We start from the raw sequence: 15233 nt of genomic DNA on the forward strand, positions 1-15233 counted from the left end.
TACCTCAGGGTTGCTGGGTATATTCCTAGTCTAGGAAAGGCTTGTGTTGGGACTTTAGTAGTGAGTGTCAGGTTTATTCATATAGTATTACTGCTGCTAATGGTGTGAACTCTTCACAACTCATTTTCATTGACATCAGCATAGTAAACCTTTTTTTATTTTGACACTGGAGAGCCATTGGCACATTTGCGTACCCACATGAGCTAATTAATATATTTTTCATTAAATACTTTTATTAAGTTTCAAGTAACAAATGTCATAAACACTTTAGCAAGTAACGAGCAAAACATATAACATTGAATTTCTAAAAAGTTTCACAGCAAAACTATTTACAGTGTTTGCACTATTTACACACAGCTCCTTTATAACACATACACTGTTGGAAACTCCTGGTGTTCTGGCTGAAGTGTGATTCTCAAACAATCTGCAAATATATCACTGATTGATAAGTATATTTCTTGGCATTTTAACCTTTCAGAGTTCTACATTGTCTTAATTTTGCCTGACTGAATTATTTTATATATTTTCTGACATTGTTTTCTGTTTCTCATCTGTCCTGAAACTGCTCCCCCCCTATTCCTGTGGTGAAGTTTATGAAACTGGTCTAACAGCTTTTGTGTTATCTGATTGCTTCAAGGCTTGCTGATTTAAAAATAGTTTCTGTTTGTAAATTCCTATATACACGGTTGGAAACTCCTGGTGTTCTGGCTGAAGTGTGATTCTCAAACAATCTAGAAATATATCGTTGATTGATAAGTATATTTCTTGGCATTTTAACCTTTCAAAGTTCTACATTGTCTTAATTTTGCCTGACTGAATTATTTTATATATTTTCTGGCATTGTTTTCTGTTTCTCATCTGTCCTGAAAATGTTTTCCTCTCCCCCCACCCTATTCTTGTGATGCTGTTATAGTTGGTGGCTTTGCAGTTGCCCGCCCCTACAGTAAATTTGATCTGGGATACCCCTCCCAATCTGGTGTTCACTCTACTTAATACAGAGAGAACATTTGAGAAGGCCACCCCAATATCTGACATGGCTTAGTGGTAAATCACTTTGGCTATGGTGGGTAGGGTCCTGGGTTTGAGACTTGCAAAGGCTGTTTATTTCCAGAGACTTCCCATACTCTGGAACAAGCTGCCCATCTATGTCATGCAAAGTTCCTCATTAGCACTCTTCAAGAAAAATCTTGATAAGTGGATGGGAAATAGGAAATACACCCAGGGGATCACTTCAGTGGCTCTGCTCGACAGGGGCACAAGAAAATAACTTTCTTGGGAGGCATAAGCCAGGGAACCCTGTTGGCTAGGCTTACTTAGGCCCTTGGACCGATAGCCTAGTACCTACCTATGAACTTAGATTCTTAACCTTGAATTTTTCTTCTGCTCCTTCTTCATCTCTCCTTGCACTTTACTAAAAAATTGCACTTTATTTTGCTTTTGCATCTTGTTAAAAGTGCTCAGTTGTATTTATTCTGCTCTATTTATTACCTTTTGGTTTAAGCACTTGGGCTCCAGACCAGTTGTTTTACATTAAGAAGGTTTGTGGTCTGCACTGTTGTGGCAGGACAAGTAGCTAACATGCTTCTAAGTTGGGAATTGCTGATTGAAGGCTCAGTGTCTTGTTATTCTAAAAGTGTATTAGTTCTGGTTAAATAACTTGGGCTTCAGGCCAGTTATTTTTCATTAAGAAGGTTTGTGGTCTGCACTGTTGTGGGAGGAGAGGCTAGATTCTACCCTTCTGAGCTGGGAATTTCTGGTTAAAGGCTTATTGTGCCTGCTCATTTGAACTGTTTCTTTCTGAAATTGGTGCACCTTGTTTGCTGTAGCATAGACTAGATTCAGGCATCCTGAATCTAGCTTTGTCTGTATAACTTGAGCACTAATCCAGGACATCTTTTTTGGAGAAGTTTCCCCTGCACCATAGTGTCAGGAGTGTGCAGTTAGAACTTGTCTGATTGAAGACTACTGGAACAGGGCTCAGATTTCAGCTTTTTTACTGGTTAATTGGGTAATTTGTTTAAATAAGTTTGCTCATTTTCTATTGTTATATAAAAAATTGCACTTTATTCATCTGCTTTTACTGTATTTGTGTTTCTTCCTACTTTACTTTATTTTGCTTTTGCTGCTTGTTCTTAAAAGTACTTAATTGCATTTATTCTGCTGCATTTATTACTGCTTGTTAGTAGCCTGGTTAAATTGTAACTGTTATTCAAAGCCTTTGGTTGAAGCACTTGAGCTTCAGACTAGTTGTTTTACATTAAGAAGGTTTGTGGTCTGCACTGTTTGGTAGGACAGGTAGCTTACATCCTTCTAAGTTGGGAGTTGCTGATTGAAGGCTTAGTGTCTGTTATTCTAAAAGTGTATTTGTTCTGGTTTAAGCACTTGGGCTTCGGGCCAGCTATTTTACATTAAGAAGGTGTGGTCTGCACTCTTGTGGGAGGAGAGGGTAGATTCTGCCCTTCTGAGCTGGGAGTTTCTGAAATTGGAACTGTTTCTTTCTGAAATTGGTACGCCTTGTTTGCTGTAGCATAGACTAACCCCCGGATTCTGCAAGCCTTGCACGGCATGCAGGATTAGTGCAGGAGCGCCAGCAGGCAATATGTCTGCTGTGTGATCCAGGAATAACCTGTAGGGGTGTGCACGAGCACTCCTACACTAGTCCTGCATGGACTCAGCCCCTGTATGCAAATTACCCCATTTGCAGGAGAAATCCATGCAAATGAGGTGAATTTGCAATCCAGGAAGCTGGAAACTGGCTGTGCAGGACTAGTGTAATTTGCATAAATGTACTCTGCCAATAACAGAGTACATTTCTGCAAATTCCAAAACGGAGCCATGACAGCTCCAAATAAAGGGTGCATATCATTTAGAAAGCATGCCAATGGCCAAGTATAAGGCCATAGGCATGGAAAACAGTTGAAAAAAAAATCAACTTTTATTTTTTTTTTAGCCAATCTCGGATTTTTAAGCATAGGGTCAGTGGCAGGCAAACAGGATCGGGGGAAAAAAATAAGAAAATAAACCTAAAATAAGCATTCTAACTAAAATCACTATTCTGCCATTATAGTCAATGGCAGGCAGAAGACAACATGGCCAGTGACTAGTGGTTGCTAAGGGGGGAGGCTCAGTGTGAGACATATAACTATGAATTAGCAGGCAATCCTATGCAAATGAGGGGAATGATAGTGAACCCCAGATTTCCCCTGCATGCTAGTCAGCTCCCAACAGTGTAAGAGCAGGAATAGCTTGGTACACACCTAGGAGTTAGCTGTCATCATAGGGGGTGTATCAGGCATACTGTAAGCGGATTGGAGCCCTGTAGCTCAGGTTTGCTCCTAGCTTAGCACAGCTAGGCAAGGGGGTATGTCTGAGGCTGCCTAGCACTCTTTACATTGCCTAAGAGGGGTGTGCACACCTTGCACCAGGTTTTAAAGGAAAAAAAAAGTAAACCAGGAAATAGCAGCTCTGTGCACATTTGAGCACTCTGTTTGCATGGTGCGCCCCCGGGCTTAAACAGGAAGGCAATAGGAAGGGAAAACAGCAGTAAGAAGGTAATCTAGGAGAACTAGCATAGCTGGCAGGTGAAATGTATCAGAATCAGCCAATTACACAGACAGCAGACCAGCCCAGCCCAGAACACTACTATAAACTATGCAAACACCTTCCCCTCTGGTTTTTCCCATACTCTACACCACCAGTGTATAAAAGCAGAGAACTTTTAACAAACAAAACAAGAAAATGATAGGGGCTGCAGCAGGCATCATACAACAACATGTGGAAGAGACTGAGGGTGGTGAGGATGTGAATTCTATCAACCAACCCACAGTGAGGAGATGGAGAAAAGTGTACAGACCCAGGGTAACCTACCAGGGCTACATAAGCTGGAGATAGTGGAGTGCTATAGGGTGAACAGGGACCTCCTACAGCAAATTGTTGAGCAGTGCCGGCCATGCCTGACACACCAGACTGACAGAGGGGAACCCATTCCAGTGGATACCAAGGTATGTGTAAGCCTAGGAATACTAGCTACAGGTACCTCCCAAAGCTCAACTGGGGATATCATGGGGATCTCACAGGCATCAGCATCCAGAGTATTCCACCAGTTCCTGGATGCGATGTCAGCACATGCCGGTGAGCACATATATTTCCCTAACATCCCTGAGGTGTTGGCCAGCAATATGCGTCTCTTTCACCAAATAGCAGAATACCCTGAGGTAGTGGGTGCTGTAGACTGTGCACACATATGCATCAAAACACCACCCAGTGATCAGGGTAGGGTCTACATCAACTGCAAGGGCCTCCCCTCCATCAACTGCCAGGTCGTGTGCGATGCCCAGGGCATTATAATGAATGTGTGTGCTGGCTGCCCTGGAAGCTATCATGATTCCCACATCTGGCATCTGACACAGCTGTACCAGAGATTTGCCAATGGGGACATCCCTTACAGTCACCTAGTGGGGAATGCTGGTTACACACTGGAGCTGTGGCTGATGACACCCATCAGAAATGCACACACACCCGAACAAGAACGCCATAATGAGGCACACGCACAGACCAGACTTATAATAGAGCATGTGTTTGGGATGCTCAAGTCACGGTTCCGGTGCCTGGGCACATCCGGTGGAGCCTTGCAGTTCTCACCATCTACATATACTCAAATTGTTATGGTATGTGCCATGCTACACAATATGATCCTGCGGAAACAGCTGCAGCAGGAACAGCACAGGCCAGGGCCACACAGCCCCCCACCAATGCCAAGGTCTGCACAGGCACAGAGTGATTCAGAGAAGGAACAACCTGAGCCTGCCCCAGTAGGCAGATGGAGGCGTGCCCAGTATGCCCTGGCCTTAGCAAAGAGGCAATGTATAGCACATACACTGACACAGTAGGGACCCAGGGAATGGCACCTCTCTTTGACTTGCACATACAGTAAAAGGGATGACAAACATGACACTACCTGTGCTCAACCATGTATAGGGAGTGTATTATGTGCATCCAACATAGGCAGCCTTCCAGCACCATCCTCAGTACTGGCACACCCACAAGGTAAGTCAATCAACCTACCAATTGCTGAATGGAGTAGAATGTGTTGTTACCTGTATCTATGGTATGGATGTGAGCATACAAGGGAATTGGATGGATGAATGGTATGCCAGCAGATAGTAGACAGCTATAGTGGCACCATGACATTTGTAACAAATACTGGAGTCACAGTAGTAGCCAGTACTACACAGGGCAACAAAACCCACTGCAGAAAATGTGCTGGGCGAAGTGTGTGTCCATATGACTCACACATGCCAGTCAGGGAGGTTCACATACCCAACAACAGTCTCAGCCAGTAGGACAGGTGTAGACAAACACAAACAGAGGCTGTGCTATGGCCTCTGAATGATGTCTATGGGTAACCTCCTCCCCAGGCCTACACAGACAGACTACAGCAGGTCAGACAGTGGGATGTTAGTTCTGAAGGGTAGGACGTCAGACACTAATATGTAGGTCAGCCAAAGCTAAGACCTGTAGTACACTGATATGCCTCTAGTCAGCATGATAGGTTATAATACAGAATGAAATGTAGTACCTGACATACCAGTACAGTCATAGCAAATGTGTACAAGTGCCAGGTGTGCCCCCCATCCTATGTAGACATGTAGAAACAGTAAGGTGTGCCCCCCAATCATGTGTAGAAATGTAGCAACAGTCAGGTGTGTCCCCCCAATCCTGTGTAGAAATGTAGTAACAGTCAAGTGTGTCCCCCAATCCTGTGTAAAAATGTAGTAACAGTCAGGTGTGCTCCCCCCCAATTCTGTGTAGAAATGTAAAAACAGTCAGGTGTGTCTCCCCACAACCCTATGTAGAAATGTAGTAACAGTCAGGTGTGCCCCCCCCCCAGTCCCACGTAGACATGTAGAAACAGTCAGGTGTGCCCCTACCCCCAATCCAGCATAGAAATGTAGTAACAGTCAGGTGTGCCCCCCCCCCAGTCCCATGTAGACATGTAGAAACAGTCAGGTGTGCCCCTACCCCCAATCCAGCATAGAAATGTAGTAACAGTCAGGTGTGCCCCCCCCCAAGCCTGAGTAGAAATGTAGAAACAGTCAGGTGTGTCCCCCCACAATCCTATGTAGAAAAGTAGTAACAGTCAGGTGTGCCCCCCACTCCTATGTAGACATGTAGAAACAGTCAGGTGTGCCCCTTCCCCCAATCCAGTGTAGAAAAGTAGTAACAGTCAGATGTGCCCCCCCAATCCTGTGTAGAAATGTAGTAACATGTATGAGTAGGTATAATACGAGTGGAGCACAGATGCCCAGAGGTGGCCAAGGTAGCAGGATAGGTTGTAGTATTTGCACTATATGCAGGTCTGTGTGTGCTAGGATGGTGTGTGTTTCATATTGTGTGAGAGTGGTCAGTATGTATGCATGTTGAGGTAAGACCTGGTGGCCATTGCCCACTACTGATGATGACAGGGACAAGCCTTCACAATTGCAGTGCCAAAGACACCCCCCACCAGTGTAACACATGCTAGCAGTAAGCCATTGTAAATGTATTGTGGTAATATGTGTCACTATCTGAAAGACTTACATGGCATGGCTGTTGGGCTAGATATACAAGCAGTACACAGGGGATAGTTCCCCAGATATACAGTATATATTGTGTCCCTGTGAAATGGAGACACCTTTGGAATTGTACATACAGGTATGCATCACAGTAACTGGTCCAGTAGTAGGGGACATCAGTGATGTTTGCCCAAACACTTGCAGAGCACAAAGGAGGTAGGACTGATGTATTGGGAAACAGCTGATGTACCTGCACATGCCAGCATAATTGATTGAAATGCCCCATGCATATCTGTGTGACAGATGCAAGTAGTGTCCATAGCACACATGCACCCAGCTCATGCAAACACCACTCACAGGTACTTCTCTGGTCATATCCCTGCTGTGGGGAATGGGTACAGTATGACCCCACCTGTATACGGCAATAGCGGAAGAATGCAGCATGCAGTGCAGGTGTCCCATGCAGGTGTGTCCCTAGCTGTAGGTAGCACCCTGCCAGCATCCACACCACCTGATCAAGACTGACAGATGGTATTGGCATGAACACCTATCACACCTACCCTGTCACCCCAGGGGAATATACTGTATGGTGGTCTGAGACTGTAGGACTGACAAAATGCAACGGCCTGCCACATTTGGCCCGCAACAATACCTAATGCCCCACAGGCCTCTGCCAAAGGCCTGTGTCTCACATGTACTGCCAATCCATGTTATGTCATGGACACCCAAATAACAACATAACACACTCCACATAAGCCATATGCAAGGCCATGTGGACAAACCACAGTAACATGTCAACCATGTCCCACTGCATGAACTGTGAACCAACACTAACACACACCTGTGATGGAGTGATACCCTTAGGGAAAGTATCAGATAATGTATGCATAATGTGTGGAAGAGGTTAGAATAACAGAGTTGGGGGTGGGAGCATGGGCAGCATGGAATGTGCAGAGTCTGACACCAAGCTGTGTGCACACACTATCCCTGGCTGCAAACACATAAATGTGCGGCTACACACCTGCCCATACACCACAGTAAGGGTAATGTCCTGACCCATCACCCCTGCCTCTGGGTAACCTGTGCGAATCTGTACAGCTGTGAGGCATTGCCACAGCAAGATAAGGCCATACTATCATGTCGATGGAAGTACAAGTATGGGATCCTCTGCCAGCACTGTACCAAGGTGCTGAACCGGATACACAGACCCAGCAGCAAGTGTCTGCATCTCCCCCTCCAGAATGGCCTAACTTACCATGAATACGTAGGTGTCTGCCCACAATACTGGACACAGCTGCAGTCACCCTTGTCCCCCAACACATCACTGTGAGCAAGAATGTCCACCCGACAGTACATGAGTACAGAAAACATCACAGTGTATAACATAACAAGAGGAAGGTATGAGAAGGTTTCAGGAGAGTATACAGGAGCTAGGACAAGTGTTCTGGGACAGGATATTACTTATAATGGATTTTATGGAGGTAGTATTGACCCATAATTACATCTATTATGAGGGAGAATACTACAAACAATCTAAAGGGGTAGCGATGGGGGCAGCTTGCGCCCCCATATATGCAAACCTTGTTTTATTCAATTGGGAAAAAGAGTATATCCTTGACTCCCAGTGGTCTGGTCACATTGCCTGTTACTATCGCTTTTTAGATGACATCTTCCTTGTTTGGAAGGGAAGTAGGGGGGAACTAGACAATTTTTTCAGATATATTAATTCTTGTAGTGAGCATTTCAAATTTACTATTAATATGGATAAAAAAACTATTTCCTTCCTTGATGTGCTGATCACACTACAGGATGGGAAATTTAAGTCAAACATCTTTAGGAAACCTACCTTCAGTAATTCCTATTTGCATTTTACCAGTAGTCATCCTTGGGCCCAGAAAAGGAACATAGTGAAAGGGCAGTTCATTAGAGCAGCCAGGATGACTTCGGACATAGAGGATCTGGATATGGAACTTGGAAAAATAGGATCTTATTTTGCCGAAAGAGGATACCCTATTGGTATGATTGATGACCTTAGGACTTATGTCCGGGAACAATGGGGCATAAGGTTTAAACCTCTCCTAGGTGAGGGGTTTGCAACTGGTGCAATACAGAGCAAGGTAACTAGCTGTGATAATGATACTATGAACAAATTTGGGAAGGCCTGCGTATTACAACATGGACCTTATAGTGGAAATATAAAAAGCATTATTCAGAGAAATTGGAATGAATTTAAAGTAGACAAAAGGATATGGAATATTGTGGGGAAGGAGCCACAGTTTGTACATAGAAATGGGCCCAATATGAAGTTTTTATTAGAGAAGAAATATATCAAGATGAATGAAAGGTGCAAAAGTAGGGGTACAACTAAATGTGGCACTTGTCAACAGTGCCAATACATAACAGGAGTACAAGAAGTGACCTTACAGAACTATAATAAATCAAGAATAATCTTTCAAAAGGGGAATTGCAGGTCCAAGAATTTGATTTATTTGGCTATCTGCACCCACTGCCCTTGTTTTTACGTGGGAAAAACCATTAGGTGCTTACGTAATAGAATTTATGATCATCAATACAGCATCAAAAAACATGAGAATAATGCTTTATGGAAACATATCAAATTTAGCAAGGATTGTATTAATTTTACATTTGGGATTTTGGAGGTTGTTAGTTGTAATGTAAGGGGAGGGGACATTAAAAAAATGGTTAGTGATAAGGAAGTTAGATGGCAGGTTAAATTAAATGCTTCCACATATCCTGGAATTAATGAGCATATCTCCATCAAACCCATTTTAGACAATTGTAGGTAAAAGGTTGCAATGTCTTGTTATTTTAAATGAATTATAACACGTTTTGGAGTTTTAAATTCAAGTTTTTAACATTTAAGGGACTGATTTTAATGGTATTCACTACACAGTAGGTAGTGGTTTTGTTTTTGAAAGTAATAATGGAAGGTATTTGTTTTAGCACTAGCACTTTAAAATACTAATGAACTTGTGTCATGTGATGAGTTACAATGCATTTAAGTAAGCAGTATTCATTTTATTATGTGTTCTGATGAAGTCTCTAGTGGATGAAAGCGCTTAACAGTTAAAAAGTATATCGGATTAAAGTATTTGTATTTTGGAATTTTTGGTGTCGTGCTGGTGCTTACTACTATACTACTGAGACAGGAAGGAGTGTTGGTTTTGTTTTTTATTTCGTGGACTGTTCTCAGCTTTTACATTTAATTTTTGGTCGAGATACGAGTATGGACTCGTTGGATGAACTTCCTTCCATTTTTTCCCCCAGGCGAGATGAAATCAGGGGGCTTCAATCTGAAATGGCTATTATACGGGGTGAACTAACCCGACTTATTGACTTGATAACACAACCAAACTCTAAGGTAGATCATGCTGGAGGTGCGATGTCGACACGTGGTGTGAGGCGTAATGATGACCTGGATGACGAATCGGATGTTCAGGTGAACGGAGAAGTAGTGGACAGGCCAGCCTCTAATGGATCCCGTTTGTTGGGCGTTCAACAGTCAAGAACAGCTCTTGTAAGCAGTAAATGTGGATTGGAGGTGGATTTCAATACATCGGGAGCTCGACCCAAGCGTACGGTACCTAAAAAAACATACGCCTTCACTGCGAATGATAGACCAGCAGGTACTGTGAAACAGTTTGTATCACACAGTGTTGTAAACGATAAAAGGTGTTACAATTTTAACACATTTCTGGATGGGCAATTTGACTTTAACAACGACTGTAGGAACCGCTTTGATCGGAAGGCTAGTACTGAAGCTAACAGTGGACTTAATTTAAGAGACTCCATTATTTTGTTTGGTAACAAGCTCAAAGCATTGAAAAGTATTCAGATGGACAACAATTATCTGAAAAACTGTTTAGACAAAGGAGTTGTCCCTATGGGACTACGTTTTTTTAAAGTACCGATGGGGGTTGTGTTAGACGAAAATTGCAAAAGGGAATGTAACAACTTGTTCGACGGGTTTGGGTTTTCTTTTATGAGATTTATTATGGAATCTAACGACAGTCGAATTTGTAAATTAATAGCTGAATTAGATGATTTAAACAGCTGTATTACTACTGACTTGTTGTTCAATGAATGTGAGACATTGTATGAATCTCAATACAACTGGGTGTCAGGAGTGATGACCAAGCAATTTGAACGCAAATGTAACAAACTTAAAAGGGACTTGGAGCAGTACAAGAAGGGCGAGGCCTATAGATGGGAGAAGATGGACAGTAATAATAACAAATTTAAAACTAAAAGAAAGACACAGGCTTTTGATTATTACAGAAACAATCAAAGAGTAAGGGGTGACAACAACCAGAGTACCTCTTATCACAACCATAGGAACAAATAAAGGTATCATGATTTTTTAGGGGGAGAGGAGGAATGGGAAGGAAACCTGAGGGGCCATCACAGTGGAAAGGGGGAATTTCTAGGAGGGAGGGCGACGAGGTAGTGGCTCGTCGTGTACATGTCCCTAAGGAGAAGGAACTGGAGATTATTAGAATTAATGATGTAATAAGTTCTTATGATAATTTTCACATCTACAATTATACTGATGAGACAATTACAAAGGAACATTTCACCATGTTGTCCAAAGGGATGAAATTTATACCACATAGTGGATTGAATGTAGTTGAAAACATTTTGGACGTAAAAAAATATATCAGGAAATTAAATTTAGGTGTCAAATTTGATGGCTCTCAGTTCAAAAATGACAAAGAATTTAAAACAAAAAGTTCTTATACCCCCCCGGTGAATTCCTTACTGGACACTTATGAGAAATTAGTGATAGGCGATATATATAGGTATAGTAAACGCAATGGACCTAATAACAACAATTTTGAACACAACCTTTCTAAGGATGAGTATAAAGTGTTAAAAAGTTTGCAAGGGGATCCCAACATCCGGATTATGAAACCGGATAAGGGGGGAGGGGTGGTATTGTACTCCTCCCAAGAATATATTAACAAGATGAATAGTATATTACTTAATTCAGGAAAATATGAGGCATCCTCTGTAAACGAAGTGAACAGAGGATATTACAAAGTGGATTTATTGTTGAATGATCTCCTATTAGAAGGAAGTATTGATCTCGATTTATTCTGGTTTTTGAAAGTGGAGCAGCCCATTATAGGTACTATTGTGGGTATACCTAAGGTCCACAAGGACCATGTTGATCCCCCTTTTAGACCTATAATTTCAGGGAGTTTTTCCAAAACTTTTCCATTCGGGAAAGTTGTTGACAAATGGTTAAAATCTAGTCTTGGGAAAATCACCCATTTAGTATTTGATTCATGGGATTTTTTAGGTAGATTGGTACCCAATATATCTGAGGGGGCAGAATGGCTGGTTACCATCGACGTAACTGACCTCTTTTCAAGCATACCCCAAGAGGAAGGTATGAGAAGGTTTCAGGAGAGTATACAGGAGCTAGGACAAGTGTCCTGGGACAGGATATTACTTATAATGGATTTTATGGAGGTAGTATTGACCCATAATTACATCTATTATGAGGGAGAATACTACAAACAATCTAAAGGGGTAGCGATGGGGGCAGCTTGCGCCCCCATATATGCAAACCTTGTTTTATTCAATTGGGAAAAAGAGTATATCCTTGACTCCCAGTGGTCTGGTCACATTGCCTGTTACTATCGCTTTTTAGATGACATCTTCCTTGTTTGGAAGGGAAGTAGGGGGGAACTAGACAATTTTTTCAGATATATTAATTCTTGTAGTGAGCATTTCAAATTTACTATTAATATGGATAAAAAAACTATTTCCTTCCTTGATGTGCTGATTACACTACAGGATGGGAAATTTAAGTCAAACATCTTTAGGAAACCTACCTTCAGTAATTCCTATTTGCATTTTACCAGTAGTCATCCTTGGGCCCAGGAAAGGAACATAGTGAAAGGGCAGTTCATTAGAGCAGCCAGGATGACTTCGGACATAGAGGATCTGGATATGGAACTTGGAAAAATAGGATCTTATTTTGCCGAAAGGGGATACCCTATTGGTATGATCGATGACCTTAGGACTTATGTCCGGGAACAATGGGGCATAAGGTTTAAACCTCTCCTAGGTGAGGGGTTTGCAACTGGTGCAATACAGAGCAAGGTAACCTAGCTGTGATAATGATACTATGAACAAATTTGGGAAGGCCTGCATATTACAACATGGACCTTATAGTGGAAATATAAAAAGCATTATTCAGAGAAATTGGAATGTATTTAAAGTAGACAAAAGGATATGGAATATTGTGGGGAAGGAGCCACAGTTTGTACATAGAAATGGGCCCAATATGAAGTTTTTATTAGAGAAGAAATATATCAAGATGAATGAAAGGTGCAAAAGTAGGGGTACAACTAAATGTGGCACTTGTCAACAGTGCCAATACATAACAGGAGTACAAGAAGTGACCTTACAGAACTATAATAAATCAAGAATAATCTTTCAAAAGGGGAATTGCAGGTCCAAGAATTTGATTTATTTGGCTATCTGCACCCACTGCCCTTGTTTTTACGTGGGAAAAACCATTAGGTGCTTACGTAATAGGATTTATGATCATCAATACAGCATCAAAAAACATGACGAGAATAATGCTTTATAATTTTACATTTGGGATTTTGGAGGTTGTTAGTTGTAATGTAAGGGGAGGGGACATTAAAAAAATGGTTAGTGATAAGGAAGTTAGATGGCAGGTTAAATTAAATGCTTCCACATATCCTGGAATTAATGAGCATGTCTCCATCAAACCCATTTTAGACAATTGTAGGTAAAAGGTTGCAATGTCTTGTTATTTTAAATGAATTATAACAAGTTTTGGTGTTTTAAATTCAAGTTTTTAACATTTAAGGGACTGATTTTAATGGTATTCACTACACAGTAGGTAGTGGTTTTGTTTTTGAAAGTAATAATGGAAGGTATTTGTTTTAGCACTAGCACTTTAAAATACTAATGAACGTGTGTCATGTGATGAGTTACAATGCATTTAAGTAAGCAGTATTCATTTTATTATGTGTTCTGATGAAGTCTCTAGTGGATGAAAGCGCTTAACAGTTAAAAAGTATATCGGATTAAAGTATTTGTATTTTGGAATTTTTGGTGTCGTGCTGGTGCTTACTACTATACTACTGAGACAGGAAGGAGTGTTGGTTTTGTTTTTTATTTGGTGGACTGTTCTCAGCTTTTACATTTAATTTTTGGTCGAGTGTATAACAGTACACATGTCTGAATATCTCTGCTAACAGCAGTACCATGCAGCTGAAGCAGCACGGACACAATCACCTACAGTACTCACTATCTCCTGCATAATTTGTCCCCATATTGCCAAATGATCGACGGATACCCTGCATAAACAGTTTGCTACCTGTAGGTGTACAACACAAAGGTCTGCACTGGAGTACAAACTACCTGGAATCAATCCACACATTCAATACAGAAGTGCATACGGGGCATGCTCACACACTTAGAGAAATGAAGGCAATGTCAGACAACAACATACTGAAAGGTCATACTGGGCATGCTCACACACTTAAACAAATGAAGCCCATGTCTGCAAACAACAGTGGACCAGACATATCTAGTAGTTGCAGATGTTAGTGCAGGCACTCCTCAGTTTGCGCCACTCATGCTTTGCACACACAGTGGATAGGAATACAGGCATATATCCAAGGACAACACACTATAATAAGCCAAAAGTAGACATACATAGATGTGTGGAAGAGAGTGACTGTGACAAGGAGCCATCCATTATGAGGCCTGTCCCACCCAGCACACAGCCAAATGGCTACAACCGCATGAAGTTCAGATGTCACTTACTGTAGACATTAGCCACCAGTATCTGTCAGCATTACGGGCTATGTGGTGCAAGTGCTAGCTGTGCAATATGACTGAACAAGGAAGTAGTCACCTAGCAGTTGTATACACGTACCTGTGGAATATAACCCTGCGTGTGCCTGCATGTGGTGTGTCAACCTCTAGATGAATGAGTTATGGCCCATGCACACACACTGCCCTCCCCATAGCCCTACTATGACAAGCCTGCTGAGGTCATCCACATTGAAATCACCTTTGGGAAAGTTATAGCCCAGTAATCTCCATGGTGTGTTCTATAACTGTGTAATACTGTAGTGCAGTAAACTAGTTATGTAGGAGTTCTAATCCCAGACATGTCAACTGTGTGTGTGTGTGTGTGTGTGTGTGTCTGTGCAGAGAGCAATGCTTTTTAGGCTAGTCACACTCACTACAATTCAAATGCCCTATTTTGGCAAGGTTGCTGATGTCATACACTGTGAAATACACCTTTTGGAAAGCTGTAGCTCAGTAAGCTCCATGGCGTGTCCTAGAACTGCGTGCTGCTGTAGTGTGATAAACTAGTTAGGTAGTAGTTCCAATCCCTGACATGGCAGCTGTGTGTATGTGTGTCTCTGTGTAGACAGCAATGCTTTTTAGGCTAGTCACACTCACTACAATTCAAATGCCCTACTTTGGCAAGGCTGCTGATGTCATACACTGTGGAATACACCTTTTGGAAAGCTGTAGACCGGTAATCTCATTGGTGTGTCCGATAACTGCGTGCTGCTGTATTGTGATAAACTAGTTAGGTAGGAGTTCAAATCCCAGACATAGTGGTTCCCTATTATGCCGTCGCAGATGAAGGTT

Source organism: Protopterus annectens, chromosome 3.part1 (assembly GCF_019279795.1).
Source record: "Protopterus annectens isolate FY-2018-M chromosome 3.part1, PAN1.0, whole genome shotgun sequence".
NCBI lineage: Eukaryota > Metazoa > Chordata > Ceratodontiformes > Protopteridae > Protopterus > Protopterus annectens.